The sequence below is a fragment of the Herpailurus yagouaroundi genome, unplaced genomic scaffold (assembly GCF_014898765.1).
Source record: "Herpailurus yagouaroundi ecotype Mexico unplaced genomic scaffold, PumYag 140, whole genome shotgun sequence".
Classification (NCBI taxonomy): domain Eukaryota; kingdom Metazoa; phylum Chordata; class Mammalia; order Carnivora; family Felidae; genus Herpailurus; species Herpailurus yagouaroundi.
The window spans coordinates 79,555,955-79,577,852 of NW_024412395.1; the positions used below are offsets into that span (position 1 = coordinate 79,555,955).

Here is a 21,898-nt window from a genome sequence, read left to right on the forward strand (position 1 = left end):
AACCTTGAAATCAACCACAGGAAAAAGTTTGGAAAACCTTCAAACACATGGAGGTTAAAGAACATCCTACTAAAGAATAGATGAGTCAAACAGGCAATTAAAGAAGAAATTTAAAAATATATGGAAACAAATGAAAATGAAAAAACAACAATCCAAACCCTTTGGGATGCAGCAAAGTCAGCCCTAAGAGGTAAATACATTGCAATCCAGGCCTATCTCAAGAAACAAGAAAAATCCCAAATACAAAATCTAAAAGCACACCTAAAGGAACTAGAAGCAGAACAACAAAGAAACCCCAAAGCCAGCAGAAGAAGAGAAATAATAAATATCAGAGCAGAAATAAACAATATAGAATCCAAAAAAACAGTAGAACAGATTAATGAAACTACGAGTTGGTTTTTTGAAAAAATAAACAAAATTGATAAACTCCTAGCCAGACTTCTCAAAAAGAAAAGAGAGAGGACCCAAATATATAAAATCATGAATGAAAATGGATTTATCACAACCAATCCCCCAGAAATACAAGCAATTATCAGAGAATATTATGAAAAATTATATGCCAGCAAACTGGACAACCTGGAAGAAATGGACAAATTCCTAGACACCCACACACTACCAAAACTCAAATGGGAAGAAATAGAAAATTTGAACACACCCATAATTAGTGAAGAAATTCAATCAGTTATCAAAAATCTCCCAACAAATAAGAGTACTGGGCCACATGGTTTCCCTGGGGAATTCTACCAGACATTTAAAGTGGAATTAATACATATCCTTCTCAAGGTATTCAAAAAAATAGAAACAGAAGGAAAACTTCCATACTCATTCTATGAAACCAGCATTACCTTGATTCCCAAACCAGATGTAGACCCCACAAAAAGAATATATAAAAAGAATCATTCACCATGATCAAGTGGGATTCATTCCTGGGCTGCAGGGCTGGTTCAATATTTGCAAATCAATCAATGTGATACACCACATTAATAAAAGAAAGGATAAGAACCATATGCTCCTGTCAATAGATGCAGAAAAAGCATTTGACAAAATTCAGCATCCTTTCTTAATAAAAACATATTTAGAACACTTCCAGCACCCCCAGAAAGCTTCCTCTTGCTCCTTCTCAGTCAGTAACCCTTCCAAAGTTTTACCTCTTCTGAACCTCATATTAATGAAATCTTATAATATAACTTTCTTTGTGCCTACTTCTTTTATTCAACATTGAGTGTGGAAAATTCACCCATGTTGTTGCACAGATCGGTAGTAGTTCTTCTTCATTATACAGGAGTATTCCATTATATAAATATTCCACAATTTATTTATCCATTCTACTACTGATGCACTACTGAGCTATTTTCAACTTGAGTATGTTATTAATAAAATTTCTATAATTTATACATATCTTTTTGTGAACATAAGCACTCATTTCCAATGAAATATACCCAGGAGTAGAAATGCCAAATAATAGTGTTTTTATATGTTTACCTTTAGTAGTTAATGCCAAATATTGAAAAAAAAATATTCCAGTTATACTCTTATTAGCAATTATGAGAATTGCATTGTTCTGTTGCTATCAGTCTTTTTAGTTTTATCTAATCTGATGAAGTAGTATCTCATTGTGGATTCAATTAAATTTCTTTCATGACTGTTGATACTGAACCCTTCTCATATGTGTATTGACCATTTTTATATTCTCTTTTATGAGATATTTGTTCAAGCCTTTTGCCTGTTTTTTTAATTAACTAAAAGTGATCATTAAATTAATATTATAATTATATTGCTGTAGTTATATATAATTATTTTTAATGTAATTACTAATATAATAAGTAATTGATTTACTTACAAATTAATAGAAAGTTTCTATGTTTTTGGTGTAAGTTCTTTGTTGATTAGAAGTATCATACATATCTTCTCCCAGCCTGTGGATTGCATGTTCACTGTCTTCACAATTCTTTTTCATCAACAAAAGTTCTTGATTTTAATGAAGTACAATTTATCAGTCTTTTCTTAATGGTTAATGCTGTTGTGCCCATGAAGAAATTCTTGCCTATCCAAAGGTTATGAAGATATTTTTCTGTTTTGTCCTAGAAGCTTGATAAAATGCTTTAGCCTTGATGTTTAGGTCTCTGATCCATCTCAAATTAATTTTTCTATATGGCATGATGCAGGGGTCAAGTTTCAATTTTGTTCAAGTGTATATCCAATTGACCTAACACCATCTATTAAAACTATGTTTTCCTTTATTGAATTGCAGTGCAGCTTTTATTATTTTCCATGTGTCTACATATGTGTTGTTCTATTTCTGAACTGATATTCCATTCATCTGTTTATCTGTATTTGTAATAGACCTCACTGTCTTACTTGCTATAACTCTATAGTAAGTCTTGAAATCTGAGAGTATAATGTCATTTTCCTACTTCTTTCTCAATATGACCTTAGCTGTTTTAGGTTCTTTGCATTTCCATATACATTTATCAGTTCATCAATTTTTACTAAAAATAACTTGCTGGGATTTTGACTTGTATTGCATTGAAACAAAATCAACTTGAGAGACTCAAAATCTTAACAGTATTACATTTAAATCCATGAATATGATAGATACCACCTTTTACTCAGATTTACTTTAATTTCTCTCAGTAACTTTGCAGTTTTTATGTAGAGATCTTGCACATCCTTTCTAATATTTATACCTAGTATTTGGTGTTTTATAATGCTGTTTTAAATGATATTTTTATTTAATTTTCTACTTGCTTGTGTCTAATACATAAAAACACAATTAGCTTTTATATACTGACCTTATATCTAAGAACTTTACTAAATGCACTTACTGTTTTAATAGTCTTATAGATTCTCTTCAATTTTCTGTACACACAAACATATCATGACAGTTTTATTTACCTTTTCCAATCTTGATACTATAATTTATTTCTTTCTTTGTCTGCTTTGACTTACTACACTGGCAAAGACCTAGTTAGTATATATATTTTTTAAATACCAATACCAAAATCCCATCTCAGACCAATGAAATCAGAACTGGAGTACAGGATGAGAGCATCAGTATTTATCTAAACATTCCCCAGATGACTCTAATGTGTAACCAGGGTTGAGAAGCACAGTTATTTCCTAAGAGAATTACTATTGGTCTTAGGTAAAAGAAAATAGTAATTTTCACAGAACCTAGTACCCTCTTCTAAATAACTAGAATGGAGAGTTCTATAAGCTTTTAGTCTTTTGCTAAAATCTGGAAGAATGCTTTTTTTTTTTTTGGACCATTTTGCATGACTCACATTTTGTTGCCCCAAAATAATTTCAAGAAATCCTTTGACTCCTGGCAAAAATAACTCTTCACTTATTTCAACAGCACAGGAATCTTTTGGCTAATTTTTGTTGTTGTTGCTATTCTTAATTGAATTACAGTTGACATACACTGGCTAGTTTTAAAGTGAAAATACTGAAGTATTTAGTATTTTATTTCATTTTAAAGTAAAAATGCCTTCCAAGTATTTAAACTAGGGCCAAATGCCTCTTCTGGTATAACCTACAAAATGGTAAGGATAAGGATGTACTGGGTAAGTCAAAGTATCAGCTAAACCAGCAAGAGCTGGATGGTTTTAGGGAAAGAAACAACCTCAACTTTGCCTTTTCTTTTTTAAGTTTATTTATTTATTTTGAGAGAGACAGTGAGAGGCAGGAGGGGGAAGAGAGAGAGGGAGAAAGAGAGTCCCAATTGGGCTCTGCACTGTCAGCACTGAGCCTGACTCAGGCCTCAAACCCATGAAGTGCGAGACCATGACCTGAGCCTGAAACCCATGACTCAGGCTTCAAACCCATGACCTGCAAGACTGACTGAGCCACCCAGGCGCCCCCTCAGCTTTGCCATTTTAAATCTTTGTGTCCTTTTACAACTACTTATCTTCTTTGATTCAATAATTCTAATATCACCTAACTGAGGTACATATTATTATTAACCCACCTCCACCCTGATTTTACAGAGGAGGAAATGACAGTTTAATACCTTGGCCAAAGTCACCGAACAAAGAGATGACAGTGCCTGGATATGTGGCCAGGTTTGTCTGTATGCTCAAGTCCAGCACATCATGGATCTCACCATCCCACTTGACAGATGAGGAAACTGAGGCTAAGAGAGAGGAAGGGAAAGACCCAGGGTCATACAGCTGTTTGTGCACAATGAAGATTAATTAGAAAAAAGTAGTTTAAGGGCACCAGAGTGGTTCAGCTGCTTAAGCATCTGACTCTTGATATCTGCTCAGGTCATAATCTCATGGTCATGAGATTGAGTCCCGGGTCAGGCTTGGCCATGCTGAGCATGGAACCTGCTTGGGATTCTCTCTCTCTTCCTTTCTCTCTCTGCCTCTCCCTCTCTCCAAAAATAAATAAATAAACATTAAAAAAAATAAAGAAAAAAGTGGTTTAACCAAATGATACAAAGTTCAGCTCTCCACAAACTAAAGCAACTTGCTCCCCATAAACCAAATATCACTGAGAGCCCCCAGTCTGGGACTTTCAACTGAACATTGTCCTGTGTTTATGCCTTACAGGTGAGGTCCACATAGAAGGGCAGGAAAATTTTTACATGGAAATGCAAACTATCTTGGCTATCCCAAAAGAAGAAGGTAAAGAAATGGCGTTACAGCTTGGAACCCAGTTTTCAAGCCATGTGCAAGTACCCGGATATTTTTGGAAAATGAGACTCCAGATGACGGTAGGCTGTGAGGCCCTGACAACCAGGCACTCTGCTCTAGAGGACTTTTGATTCCTTCCACTTCTATGCCTCCGATGCTCTGTGTATTTGATATTAGCTGCAGTCCAGAATGAAGAAAAATGGGGCAATATTTCCCTGAAAGGGAAAATATTTTGCTACCTTCCAAAATTTAGGGCAAGATTTATCTTACCCTTATAACAATTGATGGTGAAAAACCTAATCTCAGGGAGGTCAAAGCCTTAGTATTATATTTAAATCTCCCTTTGTAGTTCATTTGTGTTGCTTCTTTGTCTGAATATTTTCATGTATTAGTGATGCACCAGTAAAGCGATTGCATTTCTTGTGCAGTAGCAGATGATTTCCAATCCTAGTCCAGTGGTTGAGATATAAGGCATGGCTGCACCTAGGCAAGTAAAGGATTCTCTGAAATTCCCCTCTTCTGAAATGTGGAGTTGTTGGGCCTAGAATTGTGCCTGGCACAGGAGGATATTTAAATATTTATACTGGGAGGAGGAGTAATGAAGAGCATCACTGAGGGGGAAAGCTGATGGCTTCCTGGTGGAGCAGAGTGAGTTGGTGCTTTGGGGTCCTAAAGGGATGGATAGACTCAATGCGAGGAGGAAGCTGCTTTTCAAGGCAAAATGAAAGGCTGAGAGGACTGATGTTGACCTGGGATGTGACTGGGGCCTCTGTGGTTACAAGTTTTAAACTGGAACAGCATAGGAGTGAGGAGTTATGGCTTTGCCCCTAAAAAGCCATGTGATCTCCCACAAGCTGCCAAGCACCAATATCTTTTTCTATAAATTGAAGGAGATGATAAAGATCACCTCTGAAGTCTCTTTTGACAGAGTATGTAGCTCTGGGCTCCAAATGGATAACATGTATGTCCCAGGTCACCATTGCTGCCTACCAACAATACCTTCTAAGGTATGATTAGTCAACTTCATGAGGCATTTCCCAGGGGTAACTGGGGCACAGGACAGTCACAGCTCACAGCCCAGAACCTGGGTCAGTATCAAAAGCAGTCCCAATAAAGGATTTGTATAAACAGAGAAGGTCTAAGAATGACTAACAAGCACATGAAAAGATGCCCACAGCCTTAGTCACCAGAGAAATGCAAATCAAAACTATAGTGAGATACAACTTCACATGCACTAGAATGAGTATAAATCATAAGACAGTAATAACTATTGATAAAGATGTGGAGAAATTGAAATCTTCATACATGTGCCAAACTTCACATGCACTAGAATGAGTATAAATCATAAGACAGTAATAACTATTGATAAAGATGTGGAGAAATTGAAATCTTCATACATGTGCCAAAATGGCACAGCCATTTTTGGAAAATACCATGGCAGTCTCTAAGGATGTTAAAGATAGTGGCTACATAACCCAACAATTCCATAACTAGGTATCTACCCAAGAGAATTAAAGGCATGTGTCCACACAAAAATTTATACACGAATAGCCAAAAGTAGAAACAACCCAAATGTTCATCAATTGATGAATGGGTAAGCAAAATATGGTATATCTCTACTTTGGAATATTATGCAGCCATAAAAAAGAATGGAGTACTATTCCATGCTACAAACATGAATGAATCTTGACAACATTATGCCAAGTTAAAGAAGCCAGACCACAAAAGACCACATATTGTAAGATTACATTTATATGAAATGTTCCAAACAGGCAAATCTATGGAGACAAAAAGTAGATTAGTAGTTGTCTAATACTAGGGGACTGGAGGAAGATAAGGAGTCACTGCTTGGTAGATCCAGGTTTCTTTCAGGATGCTTAAAATGTTCTAAAATTAGATTTTGGTGATGGTTGCACAAATTTGTAAATATTCTAAGTGCTAAATAACTGAGTTTCTTTGACTAGGCAGAGGGCTAGATAATGGTACATGGGTGAGGAAATAAACTATTAAATTGTACTTATGTGGCTTTGGGGACTCAACCTCTTGCAGGAATTTGTGGCTGCAGCATTAAACGTTCCAAGGAGTAGAATCACCTGCCACATGGAAAGAACTGGAGGAGTGTTTGGAGTAACCAAGCCTGCTCTGCTAGTGAGGAGGGAGCATAAGGCAAGGGTTATGTGTGACATTCCTCAGACACTCCTGGCTGCCTAAGAACAAAGGAAAGGAGAAAACAAATGGTTAACTGATAGAGATCACAATCATGCAGGACATGAGTCTCCATCAGTTTACAAATGTCTTAGTAGATTACAAGAAAAAGGCTATCTTATCAATAGCCTAATCTCCAGAAACCTATAGACTCAGTTTCCTGGAGCCCCAACATTACCCTCCCCTCCATAGTGATGTGGGAAACAAAGATAAGAAGGAAATGGGGGCACTTAGGTGGCTGAGTCAGTTAAGCATCCAACTTCAGTTCAGGTCATGATCTCATGATCTGTGGGTTCAAGCCCAGCATCAGGCTTTGTGCTGACAGCTCAAAGCCTGGAGCCTGTTCGGATTCTGTGTCTCCCTTTCTCTTTGCCCCTCCCACACTTGTGCTCTGTCTCTCACTCTCTCAAAAGTAAATAAACATTAAAAATTAAAAAAATAAATTTTTGATGTTTTATTTACTTTTGAGAGAGACAGAATGCGAGTGGGTTAGGGGCAGAAAGAGAGAGAGATACAGAATCTGAAGTAGGCTCCAGGCTCCACGCTGTCAGCACATAGCCCGACGCAGGGCTCAAACTCACGAGCTGTGAGATCATGACCTGAGCTGAAGTTGGTCGCTCAACCGACTGAGCCACCCAGGCCCCCCTAAAAAAACTTTTTTTTAAGTTAAGAAGGAAATGGTAGATAAAATTAAGTTTTCTTATAACCTGCAGCCCATTTATAAATACTTTAGGCAAATACAGAGCAGACCATTTCTCCAGAACTCCCTACTGTCTTAATGTTAATGCCTTACCAGAGGGAAAATAACTTTAGCTTGACAATAGCAAGGCCTCCGGTATCTTCTGAGTCCTCTTTAGCATATGAAAGTCCTTCTGGAGGCCTCTCTTTTGCCTTTACCTCCCATAACTCCATAGTATATAACCAATCACTCTTCACAACCCCAGTCCTGTCCCCATGCTTTAATAAAATCACCTTTTTGCATCAAAGATGTCTAAAAAATCACTTCTTGGCCATCAGCTCCAGACCCCACCACTCCAAAACCCCATCGCTAGGAGCTGTCAGTGCCATGGTCCACCAACAAGTAAGAGTCACCATAACAGCTGTGACTGTCAGCAGTCCTGGCTGTGCCAATGCCATCATGTCCTTCTAGTCCTATACCACAGCTTGCTTTTGTCCCACTGGTCATAGACTCTCATCTCCAAAGGGTATGTTTAGCATGTGGTGAAGAACGCTGGACCTGAGCCAGAAGATCTGTGTTCAAGCCCTGCTCTTGAACTGCCACTCACTCACAAGGTCACCTTGACAAGCCCCCTCAGTTTCCTCACCCACAAATTGGTGAAAGTAATCTACCGGTCTTACAAGATTTTTGTGTAAAATAGATGTAATCACTATAAGTTTTGACTCAGATGTAACATGTATTACTTTTTCATTGACTTTAATTCTTTAAAATGTTTATTTATTTATTTATTTATTTATTTATTTATTTATTTTAACGTTTTATTTATTTTTGAGACAGAGAGAGACAGAGCATGAACGGGGGAGGGTCAGAGAGAAGGAGACACAGAATCTGAAACAGGCTCCAGGCTCTGAGCTGTCAGCACAGAGCCCGATGCAGGGCTCAAACTCACGGACCATGAGATCATGACCTGAGCCGAAGTCAGCCGCTTAACCAACTGAGCCACCCAGGCGCCCCAAAATGTTTATGTTTTAAATCATTAAATCATTTAAATCATTTAAATCATTAAAATAAATCAAGCTGAAATTATCTGAGTAGAGGGAGCATCAAAACCCTAACCTTACAGGGAACATGTTTTGTCATGAAATACACTAGGGTCTGCTGCTCCTGGGAATGTTCACTTAGCCTCTGCATCATGCAGATGGAATAAACAGACACAGGAATAGCCATGACTTTTGTGAACCTTGTAACTACCAAACTTCACTAAATATTCAAGACAAACTTAACTTGTCCCAGGCTACCACTACAGAAAGAAAAACTGTGAACACCTTAATTCATTGGCACTTTGCAACAATAGAAAATGTTGCCTTATAATTATAAATTTGCAGGCACTGGGAGTATCCCCTCAGAAGCCAGAGGTGCCCTCAATGGGCATTCTATGAACAAGGAGCCTGAATGCAAAGGAGGCTGAGTTCAACAAATCATTGGTTCTCAACCTTTCCAGCCTCACATCCTCCTATGGTGTTTTAATGCCCCTTTTAATATCCCAAAGTAAAGTTCATAATAATATAACCTGCTTATACACATAACTGCAAAATAATCACACAATGCCTTAATGTTGTGTAAAAAATTAAAAGAAAGTAACTTATAACGAAATAATGTATAATTTGGATATATAAATTCTTAGATATGACTAAACCAGAATAATAATAGTAGGCATGGGGTGTTTTAGTTGTTGTGAATTTTAATGTCCCCACAAACTTTTAAATTGTTGTTTAAAGCATGTGACTACCCCCATTGAAAACCACTAAGCCTGATTATCTCAAGCCCCCTTCCCCCATCTCTTTGCTTCTACAATTTATGAAGCATCCCGCATATTAACAGAGTCATTTCCCCTAGGGCTGGCCACCCAATTGGTCTTTTCTAGAGTGTGATGATGACATGCTGATAACTGGTGGCCACCACCCATTCCTCAGAAAATACAAAATGAGTGAGATCAAAACTTTTAGGAAATGCCTAAAACATTGTTCAGTGATAACCAACCAACAGTAAAGACAATTACCAAATTCCACACCACTTGCAAGGAGTATTTGGATGCTGTCTAAAAATGATCAAGACTTTCTGCTGGAATCCTAGTCAAATGGGGCATCAGCTTCCATGTCCCTCCAAGTAACTGTCACATCAAATCATGTTCATAAGTTAGGTAGACTGACAACTGTGATCAGATGTGTTTGTTTAGAAGCATGGTTGTATTGAGAAGGTGATTTTACTGATATCACTTTGCAGACTGGATTCATCAACAATGGTGTCATCAAAGCTGCTGATGTGAGTATTAACAGCGGATGCACTCTTTATGAATCTGAGTCAGTAAGAAATATGCCTTTTCCATAGGTTACCAGTTGAGCTGTATGTGCCATACTTTATTCATATGAATATTTATCATATAAAGTAGATAAATTCTGTGAAGAATTCTAGTTAGAGATAAAATTTGGTTAAGTGGTTTTGAATATTTGATAGATGAGAAGTTTTGTTTTGCTTTAATTCAGGTAACAAAGTTCATTGTGATGAAATCTGAAAATTCATATTATATTCACAATTTTCGGTGCCAGGGTAGGCCTTGCAAAACAAATTGCCATCCAACACTGCCTTCGAGGATTTGGCTTCCCCAAGGCTCAGTGATAGTGGTAGCTTACATAACTGCTGTGGCTTCTCAGCATAACTTACCACCTGAAGAGGTAGTAAGTCAGAACCCCCTAACAAAACTTTGACATCACTGGTTCAAATATATCTTGAGTATTGACATATAGCATTATATTGGCTTCTAAACAGATTCAAAGAAATAAAGTACACTGTGTATCAGCTTTTGATATTAACAAGTCAACCACAAAATGTAATGGACTTAAAACAACAGAAAGCATTTCCTCTGGTTCTGAAGGTCAGCTGGGTAGCTCTTCTGGGCCAGCTCCACTGCAGCTTTATGGTCTAAGACAGCTTTACCTACATGTCTGGTGATCACTGGGCTGATTAGTCTAGGAGAGATCTCAACTGGGAAGGATCATGTCAACTTCAGAGTTTCATCCTCCAGGAGACTAACCCAGAATAGTTCTTATGGTAGTAGTTACAGAGTTCCCAAGAGTGGCAAGAATGTGGCCAGCCCTAATGCACAATCCCTTTTCAAGTGTTTGCCTATGTTAATATGTATTGTCCCTTTGGCCCAAGCAAGTCATATGGCCAATCCCAGAGTCAGGGTGAAACCACCTAAAGGCATGAATACAGAGAATGGAATGATTGCCATTTATGCAAACATTCTACCACAGTTCAAGATTTTGTGGAGCTAATTTGAACTTGAAATGTTGTGTGTGAGTAGAATAATTTTGAGTCAAAATTTTGTCTCACCACTAACAAAACTTGTGACAGGGCTCATAATAGTTGGTACCTGCTATTTCTCAGAATTATGGTGAAGTTAATTGAGATATGGAACATATGAAGTGTTCACCAGTAGTTTCTACTGTTAGTATAATTATTGTTATAATTGTTATGTTTATACATGTATACTTGCACTTGCGTATTTACAGCCATTTTTTAGAAAAACTTTCTTCATATCAGGTGTATAACAAAAATGTATGCTTTGTAATAGACTAAGCATATACCCTTAAAATCCATGTTATTGTCTCTCAGGTTAAAGAAATGAACATGTATAAAAGGATTAGCAAAACAATTTATAAGCAGACATTTAATCCAGAGCCCTTGTGAAGATGTTGGAAAGAATGTCTGGAGAAATCTTCATCCTATGGTAGGGAACGCACTGTGAAGGAATTTAACAAAAAGAACTCCTGGAAGAAGAGGAAGCTTGCCATGGTCCCCAGAAAATTTACCACTGGGTCCCTGTGGCCGACTACAGTCAGGTGAGGTTGAGAGAGGTGTCTTCTTCTCACCAGAAACAGTTTTCCACAGGACTGACTGTCTGAAAATGGCAACTGTATGCAACTGGGGATGGTCCCCTGTGGGGAGAAAGAAGAAACTGGGGAGGTTTCCTAAAGCAGGAAACAAAGTGGATTTAGGCAAGCATTGGGGACCACAGGTATCAGGGTAAATCTGGTGCAACACACTACCAGGGACTCGAAAATGATGAGCAGATAAAGTCCAGCTCAAGGGGTCTGACCTAGAGCAGAGCCCTAGACATGAGTATTGGGGTTTGAGGTCTAATTTCAAATCCATGAGAGAATTGGGGGAAATAAGAGGATCTCTTTCTGTCCTTCCTAAATTCTTAGTGGCAGCAGTGGGGTCATTTGAAGAAACACAAGAGAACAGACAGACCTGCCCCATTCACACAGGAATTTGAAGTTACTATATTAAAGCTCAGTGACTGCTGTGCCTTCTCTTTAGTTTCATCTTTAACAGTTTCTCATAGAGTTCTGTTTCTGATTCTTCTATTTTTTTGCTTCCATCCCCATCGATCTCTGAAATGTCCTCTTAACCAACCCATGCCAAGGAAGGAAGATGGGAGGCCTCCTTCATGGTGTGAATGAGGTGTGGCCAAGCTGTCTCTTACCTAGTTATCTTCTGCACACACTCTCCCTTGGGGTCCACTAACAAGGCAAAAAGCAAAATGAGAGGGAGAGAGGAGAAGGCCAGGAGGCGAAGGCTGCACTTCTGGGAGTAGGTGCTGTTTCCCCCAAGTAGCGTTTCTCAAGTCAGAATAATATGCAGACCCCCTTTAAAGGAAAAAAAATTTTGTAGATTCTCAATGACCACTTAAATTATTTATTTTAATATATTTTTTATCTGTGTATAAACTCAAAGCAAGGAATAAACTTCTTATAGCTCTTAGGCCCTTATGAAATACAAACAACATTGGAAATTACCTAAAAATAGTATCATAAATGCCAGTAAGAAAATAGTAATGTTAACTTAATGTAGTAGATGATGTTGCTTCTTTAAAACTACATCCTCACTCATAAAATGATGGTAGTTCTAGCTGCTGCTGCACAAGGCATTTTGAAGTCTTTATCCCAAATGCCTCTGTATGGTGTGATGACTCACTGTCCCACCTCTTATCATCTCTAATATACCCCATTATTAAAGTAGTCCTACTTGGTGCTTATACAGTCATCACCATAAAATCTAACATGGGCTCTGAAAGCATGTGGCAATACTCACTGGTATCTGGTTATCCATTACTCTTGTTAAATTACCATAAGGTGAAAATAGAAAGTTTAAAAGTTCTTGGAGAGAATTTGACAGTTCTGAGAATACAGTTGCAGACTCAGGAAATAGCATAGGTAAATTAGTTGATATTTTCTATGCTTCGTAGCAGGGACACAGGCATCAACACAGGGGGTAGAGGTCCCAAGGAAGCCCATGCAGGATGCTGGGCCATGTGCACCAGCATATGAGAGGGATTTCTTTTTTTTTTTTTTTTAATTTTTTTTTTCAACTTTTATTTATTTTTGGGACAGAGAGAGACAGAGCATGAACAGGGGAGGGGCAGAGAGAGAGGGAGACACAGAATCGGAAACAGGCTCCAGGCTCTGAGCCATCAGCCCAGAGCCCGACGCGGGGCTCGAACCCACGGACCGCGAGATCGTGACCTGGCTGAAGTCGGACGCTTAACCGACTGCGCCACCCAGGCGCCCCATGAGAGGGATTTCTGTAAAGAAAAATTACAGTGACTTGCAGAACCACCCAATACAGCAACATAGTCCAGCCTCCTCCCTCCTATGGCTAGTCCCTAGACTATGGATTCTTCCACTAGAGCAGCCAGCCCCAGAGAAAGACAACAGCTGTTAGTTTGAAGGAGCCAGCCTGGCATAGGTGTGGAGAACACTGGACTCAAGCTAAGAGTTATGGGTTCCAGTCTTGACTCTATTACAAACTAGGCATGTGAGTCTGGCCATTCTCCTCCTCCCTAGGCTTCTATTGCCCCATGTGCAAAGTGAAGAATTTTGACTAAATCAATGGATCCCAAATCTGACCAAGCACCAAAATCACCTGGGAGCTTAAAAAATGGATACTTAGGCCCTTCCTCCAATCTTCTACTGAGTTGGAATTTCCAGAATGGGACCCATACTTTTTCCCTACCCTGATCCTGAGGGTCAGCAGCATTTGGAAACCATTAAAACATCTCAATATCTTCCAACTCCTCTAGTATCGAAGACAATTTGTGCCTGGAAATTACTTATACAGGTTCTATTTGCTCTAAAATTAATTTTCATGTCCTACAAGGGAAGAATAATAGACTATTGTGCAAGTTGGGTCTTTGCAGAGGCCTAAATCAATTACACAAGGCCTCCAGTATGCAGGAGACTGGTTGGAGGGGAGATGAGCCACCATTTATACATCAACATTTATGGTTTTTAAGTGTGGGAGTTATTGAAAGGGGTTGTCTATTGCCACCTATAATGGCTTTCTTTTCCAGTATGAGCAGTGATACATTGGGTCAATAAAGCAAAACTGTTAATCTGGCAACCTCAGCTAAACTCTCAGCAACATTTGGCCATATCAGTTTCCAAACTGGTGCAGTTATTTCCCCCAGGCTGCCACTCTAATCCACATCTGTTTTGATGACTCTGTCCTGGTGACTCATGGTGGCTGTGAAATGGGACAAGGCCATCATATCAAAATGATTCAGGTAAGATTAGTGCCCATCCTCTCCACTATAGAAAAGTGTAGCACCTTACCGTCAGCCTAGCAACTGTGTTCTTTGTTGAGCAGGAGAAATACCATCATTCTAAATGCACAGATCAATTATAAGACTCATTTTGATTTCAGCAATGCAGAACTGCAAAGCGAAGGACTGGGTGTTAGAATTGAGGAAATATGTGATATATTCTTTCTGCATACAAAAGGTCTTCTGAAAAATGTGATGCCAGTTTTCAAAGAAAGAATACTTTCCAGCTTTATGGCACCTGCTCAAAGGAATGCTATGTTAATTCAGATCTTCAGTTCGAAATGTATGTGTTTAATAGGATGAGAGATTATGTTTGTAGAATTCACATTCTACTTAAGAATTCCACATGACTGGCCTCCATGTACTAATTCAAAGAAATATTTCTAATATTGTTTAAAGAGTAAGAGATTATTTGCAGTAGGAAATTTCCCCTTCTTTCTTTCTTTTAAATAAGATTTTGTTGAATATTGAATCAAAAATGTGGGAGCCATTGGTGGGGTGGCAGGGAGTGGAGAGACAAAGCTTGTCTCCCAAATGAGAAATAGGGAGAAAATACTTTCTTTAAAAAAAATGTTATTTAATAGTGTGCTCAGAATTGGGAAATTACAAAAATCCACAGGGCCTTCTTTGAACATATACTGCTTCTTTACAACAAAATCCTTATGCCTGCAAAACGTCCCACAAAAGAAACATAGTCTGCTAAATTGTCTGTAAGTCACAAGAAGATGAAAGTGAAACAGTAAGATCAGGACCTCAACCTTGCCTGCGTGTGTCATACTAAGCAAGATGTCCCAGAGTGACCGTAGTGCCACATGGTTACTATGAAAGTGGTATAAAAGTACAAAAAGATTCTTTGGTTGGCCACATGTCCCTGAAAAGCAGCATATCTTTTACAGTGCCATTTAAAATCTTCAAACTCATAACCTGCATATAAAACCCAAGATGCTGTCTTAAATGCTTGTCCCAATAGGATACTCAGGTTTTATATTCAGTTCAAAAAGGAATTAAAGGTTTTTAATGGGGAGGGGGGGGACTTAAAATCAATGAAATAAACAATACTTTTCTTCTACCTCTGGCAGGTGGCTGGTCAAGAACTAGACATCCCCCAGTCATAGATACATCTGTCTGAAGCAAGCACCAGCATGGTGCCCAATCCTATCTTCACAGTGACGTCGACCTTGTCCCCACCCTTCTTTTATGGAAGATGAAACTGAGTCCAAGAGAAGTCATGTGGCTGGTTCCAGATCACTTAGCTAATTACCTACAGAGCCAAGACTCCAAGTCCAGTTTTCTTAGGCTCCCATTTGGTGCTTTTTCTGATGTCCTGGGCTGTTTTTCATAATTAATGTTCTGCTGTACCTTCAGCAACCTCCCTTTGTCTTAGGTGAGAGTGTCCCTCCCTGCTCTCACCCCAGCACACCAGAGAAGTACAAAGTAATCCCATCACTAATAGGACATCCTAATTCCAGGTAGGGCTTGGCCTATCTTTTAACCTCTCTAAGGATCAGTTTCCTCTCTGCAAAACTTCACCCAAATACCACCCATCTCATAGAATCATTGGATGGCTTACAAAGATCATGCAACAAAGCCGCCACCACCACCTCTCTCCTCCCCACCCTCCAATGTCCAGAAAACCACTGATTAACCATTAGTCACCCACAAAGACAAACACCTAGATGAAAAGAGAAAATTTCAGCCTGTTGAATATGCCCATATATCATGTGAACCATGGATTCCCAAAGTATGTTCCTTGGAACAGTGATCCCATGACGTTCTCAGTGGGGGAAAAAAAGGATTCTATAGCCAAGAAGTTTGGAAAATATTACATACTACATCCCACTTGTAGAGGCTTATGATGCATATTGCCATAATAAAGGCTCTGACAAGCCCCACAGTAAAGAAACCTCTTTAACTTTGTTTCACTGTTTTTGCCAAGCTTACTTAACCATGAAAACATTTTAATTAATAAAACCCCTCTTAATATACTATAGAATTAGCACCCAAGAGAAACACTCTGGGAATTTCTAATTTGGTTAAAACATGTAGGTGACTGAGTCTATATTTCATCTTTTATCCAGATTCTAGTTACCTTGCAGGCCCAGGTGCCAGAGAGACACCCAACACATGATGAGGCATAATCTCAAGCACTGATAAAGCAGGGACACACACACACACACACACACACACACACACACACACACACAAAGAGGAAACAACATATTTTTAGAAATATTCTGATATTTTATAATGAAGAATCATCATAAGAAAAGTCATAAATTTGTGTGACCTCTTTTATTGATCCCACAGTGACTTAAACATTTACTGAGGACCTGCCATATTGCTAGGTCCTGCTACAAACACTTAGCAAATAGCAGTGAGTGAAACACAGAGAGCTTGACCTCATAGCAGACAATGAATAAGTGCTTGAGCCTGGCCCTGAATGCAGCAAGGAAAGAAGCCATGCAGGTATTTGTAGGCAGAAAGATCTTACTGTGCTCGAGAAGCCACAACAGGTCAGGGGAACTGGAGCAGAGAGAGCAGAAGGGAGCAAAGTAGAAGAGGTAAGAAAAATAGCAGAGGGGTGAGGTTGGGGTATAAATGTTTATTGTTGAAGCTGGATAAGGGGAGCTAGTACACTATTCTCTGTACTTTTATGTATTTTGAAATGTTCTATAATGCAAAAAAAAAAAAAAAAAGCTGGAAAAATTTGTATCTGGCATTTAGAGCTTTAATAGAGGAAGGTGACCCTACCAAGGAATATAAGGTGAGAGAATTCTCCATACAAAGAAAGGAGTTCAGGAGGTCACAAAAGAATGAAACTGTTCTCTGCAGTATCTCACTCTCTTAAATAGGGGACACTTATCTTAGGAGACTATCAGACTGCTGACTGTAAAGTTATGCGTAGGAGTATGAGGTCAGGACACAATAAGGAGACAAATACCTGATATTTGAGCAGGCAGAAACCCTGTAACCTTGGTTTGCCTTGGATGTGGCCCTCTTTTAGAAGGCACCCATTTGTAATAAGGTCAGTGATTGAAAGATGAATGAACCAGAAAGATAGATTTATGAAAACAAGGATCTCCTTAACACATGAGAAGTCAGAAACCATTTCCCAAAGAGTGGATAATAGAAAAGAAGGAACAGAAACTAAGAGGGAACATGAGAGGTGTTCTGAGGCTAAGATGAATAAGTAAGGGCAGACATGAACAGATTTGTATTTGAAGCAAGGGTGGAAGCCAACTTGGGGCCCACTGATATCGGGGTCAGCAGGTATAATCTCAAGGGCCCGAGATTTCACCTCAATCCTTATTTTCATTTCACTAGTAATGTTTAAAAATTTTTTAAAGTACATTTTACATCATCAGAATGACCACTTTATAAGTGGGGTATTGCCATGAGATCTCTTTGCCCACATTTGGGACCAAGAACTATCTTTTGTGTCACGGCAACAAGAAAAGGGCAGAGGGGCACCTGGGTGGCTCAGTTAGGCGTCTGACTTTGGCTTGGGTCATGATCTCGCGGTTCATGGGTTCCAGCCCCGCCCCGGGGTCTGTGCTGATGGCTCAGAGCCTGGAGCCTAGTTCAGATTCTGTGTTTCCCTCTCTCTCTGCCTCTTCCCTGCTCACGTTCTGTCTGTCTCTCTCTCTCCCAAAAATAAAAAAACATTTAAAAATTAAAAAAAAAAAAAGAGCAGAGATGGGCTTCATAGGTAATTGGTGTTTTTTTCTTGCCCAGTGAAGAGCAGATGATGGCAAGGTATAAAGCATAGATGAAAATTTAGTGGCATTTTAAAGAAGAAGGATGGACAGGAAATTGATCTGTTGACTGGCACACAGTAGGCACACTTAACTTCAACATATGTGGGCTAGAGCAATAAAGGCTTTTTCCACATTCCAAGCAGCATTTAGCTTCAGAGAAACAACATCATCAACCAACTAAATTAATGTTGTTATTTGAATTTTATTGGTATAAAGATTGGTTTGTCTGCTTCATCATTTTATTTTTGCTTTGGAGGTATAAAAGAGCTATAACTCTAAGGAGACGCTACCTAGCTTTATGTTAGCATATATTAAAACAACATTATAATAAAAATAATTGACATCAACACTGTGAGATCCACAGGCATATTTGTTTCCTCAAAGGGGTTCCATACATTACTCAACTTTAAGAAACCCTGCCTAGAGGATTGGGAAGCAGGTTCACAAAACTGAGAGACTACATTAGAATTGATTTAAATATTTAACATTTTGCTGTTTCCTGTGCCTTCTTTTTCTGATGTCATTTCAAATATTTACTTTTAGAATGCCTGCCAAATTCTTATGGCCCGTCTTTAGCCAATCGTCAGGAAAAAACCTGCAGGAAGATGGGAGGAGTGAGTGAATGTTCTCTTTATTATCCTTGCCAGGAAAAGACAGATACATGCAGATGGGTGATGGCCCTCAGTGCATGGGCTGATCAGTGGTGCCCATTCAAGAAACAAAGCATTTATTAACATTTACTTCTGCCTTTCCAAAGAGCAAAACCAATGTCTGTATTCATGGAAACTTGAGTTTATTTCAGAACATGATAACAGCAGGGGCTGTAAAGTAAAACACAACTTAGGGTTGCTGTCCCTGATCTGTCACTACTAGCTTTAGTAGACAAGTTTCCCCTACAATGCCTCAGGACCTTGGTTTTCTCCCCAGAGCAGCAGAGATAATAGCAGTCCTACTCTGAAAGGATTACTCTATTTTAGGGGCACCTAGGTGGCTCAGTTAGTTAAGCATCCAGCTTCAGCTCAGGTCATGATCTTATGGTTCATGGGTTTGAGTCCCGTGTTGGGCTGTGTGCTGACAGCTCAGAGCCTGGAGCCTTCTTCAGATTCTGTGTCTCTGTCTCTCTCTGCCCCTCCCCTGCTCATGCTCCCTCTCTCTCTCTCCCTCTCCAAAAATAAATAAAAATATTTTTTTAAAGGATTACTCTACTTTTAACAATAATTATTATTATTTTTACAATTAGTATTATTATTTCCAGCCCTACTCAGGTTACTCCAGTAGGAAAGCTGACACAATATACTGAGACACCCAGCCAAATAATTTGGGGGAGAAAAAGCAGAGTAAAAGTACATACATCTATATGCACACACACATACACATATAAACATATGTGTGTATATATACTTATCTGTGTAGATACTTATGTAAAAAGTACATGAATGTGGTCTAGCCCCCTCTTTAATTTAAAAAGCTAAAAAGGGTTTTAAAATAACAAACTTTATACTGTGAAACCTAAAAAAATAGAGGGCCTCAGAGCACAGCTAGCAGCTGCCCTTAAGCATCTCTCTTGAAAAGCATGACCTATGGGTTATAAAAGGCATAAGTGAATGTGGGTAGGAAGCTTGTTCTAAACAAGAGGAGGCAAGCCCAGCATTCAAGGTATTTTTCATTATTTTCCCTAAGCTTGTATTTCTTCATAACTAATCATGTCTTCCAGATTGCAAAAGCCTTAGAAGAATCCATCAATCTCTTGACTACTGGATATTTCAAGTAAAAGACATTTTTACTTTGGTTTAGATTACACCTGGGCAGAGATGGTGCTCACTCATAAACCTGAACAGATGCCCAGAGAGCACAGGAGCTCTGCTATGCCCACTGTTAACCTTAGTCATGGGTCATGGCAGGGAGGCCCGGGGACTCCTTGGGGCCACAGCTGTTTGCTGACCAGGAGGGACGCCATAGCTATCTACACACACTCTGACCAGTTCCAGTAACCATGTGCTGGAGGGGAGGGGTCATACACTGATGGACCTTCACCCTGTGTCTGCGGTGCTACTCTTAGAACTCTGGTCACACATCCCCCTTGCCAAAGAAGGGAAGGGAGGCCTTCAACCATGGGGTAAGTGCTCTGTCATCTCCAGGCCCCACAGTCCAGGGGGCAATGAGACCACTCATGGGGAAAGGGCCTTTTCTTTTCACTGCTGATTTCTCTTCTCAGAGGCTACCACACAGATATGGACTGGGAGAAGGAGGAAGGTGATGCCTATCCACATTCTGTTTATGGAGCATCCTGTTCTGAAGTTGAAGCCGACTGTCTGACTGGGGTTCATAAGGTAAAGAGCAACATTTGTGTTCACCATCTGGATAGTGTAAACACAAACGTTGACATGTTTTCTATGTGTACATAATAATCAACTTGATCCTCCCAGTGGAAGAACTAGGAACACATATAAAATTTTAGTAAAGATCTACTTTAAATAAATAATATTTTTCCATTATATATTGTCTCTTGGAATAGCTCCTTAGGACTGACATTGACATGGATGCTGCTTTCAGCATAAACCCAGCCCTGGGCATTGGACAGGTGTGTGATACCAAGACCACCCCATGACCATAGGAACTTCTGGTCAGTTCCATTCAGAATATTATTTCCAAGAATCCTCCAAATATTATTTATACCAGGTGCAAGTATTCTACAATGTAGATTATATAACATACACACACAAATAGATAAAATATTGGAAGAAAATTTAAAAAAAAGTTAACAATCATTGTCTTTGTATGGCAGGAGTATGTGTGACTTCTCCTTTATAACTCTCTGTGCCTTCTAATTTTTCTTCATGAATATTAATATGTTCATACTTAGGAAACACTATATAAGTACATAAAGTTACATTAGTATTCATATTAATATTAAATTTATACAGACTGTGCAATTTAGGGAAATATAAAAGAAAAAGAAATGCTTAAGCACAATTTTTTTGCTTCCTGTTGAATTTAACTCCGATTTTGATTGCATAAATAATAAAATTAATGCACCCAAAGTCTTTTTTTTAATGTTTCTTTATTTTTGAGACAAAGAGACAGAGCATGAGCTGGGGAGGGGCAAAAAGAGAGATGGAGACACAGAATCCTAAGCAGGCTCCAGGCTCCAAGCTGTCAACACAGAGCCTGACGTGGGGCTCAAGCTCATGGTCCATGAGATCATGACCCGAGCCAAAGCCAGGTGCTTAACAGACTAAGCCACCCAGGCTCCCCACTGCACCCAAGTCTTTTTAAACTTTGAGTTAAAACCTTTCCAGCTACTAATGGAGCTTTGTTTTTTTCTAGCCTTGCTACTGAAAGTGGGGCCAGTGGACCAGCCACATCAGCCCACCCTAGACCTGCCAACTGCCCCAAGGTGAGGCAAGGCAGCCAGCCCACAATGTTCACCCGAGCAGCATGCTGGAGAGGTTGAGCAGCTTGGTGTCGCACTTGGCAGACACATGGTGCTTTCATCTGCCAACAGCTTCCCAGCATCCTAAGTCCTGAGAGATTTGTTTACCTGGATTGGCCATTGGGCTTTATAAGGTCTAATAGTTTTACTGATCCCTCTGTGCTTCTCAAAATGTGGTCCTCAGACCCTGCAATAGAAGTACTGATAAGTGTTTATGGGAAACATTGCTGTGCAGGAATTAAGCCCAGGCTTATACTTGTTCCATCCTAACTGGCTGAGACAGAATCTGCACATTTAACCTACACCTGAAATTCATCTGAAGCCTTTAAAGTTTGAGACCCTCGCATGGCTCATCCAGTTGTCGCCTCCCCTTCCCTTTCTTCTACCTCCTCCCAGCTCATTCTTGCCTCTTTATTGTTTAAGCAAAGGCAGAAAGGGAGATGTCATGACAGAAAAACCCTACATTTGTCCCATTGGAAAAGGAAAGAAAACTAGAAGTGTGTTAGACTGCATCTC

The 21,898-nt window shown here is 39.3% G+C and overlaps 1 pseudogene; it reads left to right on the forward strand.

Moving 5' to 3' along the window:
- LOC121030359 (aldehyde oxidase 4-like) overlaps positions 1 to 21,898 on the forward strand; it is a 76,849-nt pseudogene that overhangs the window by 43,531 nt on the left and 11,420 nt on the right.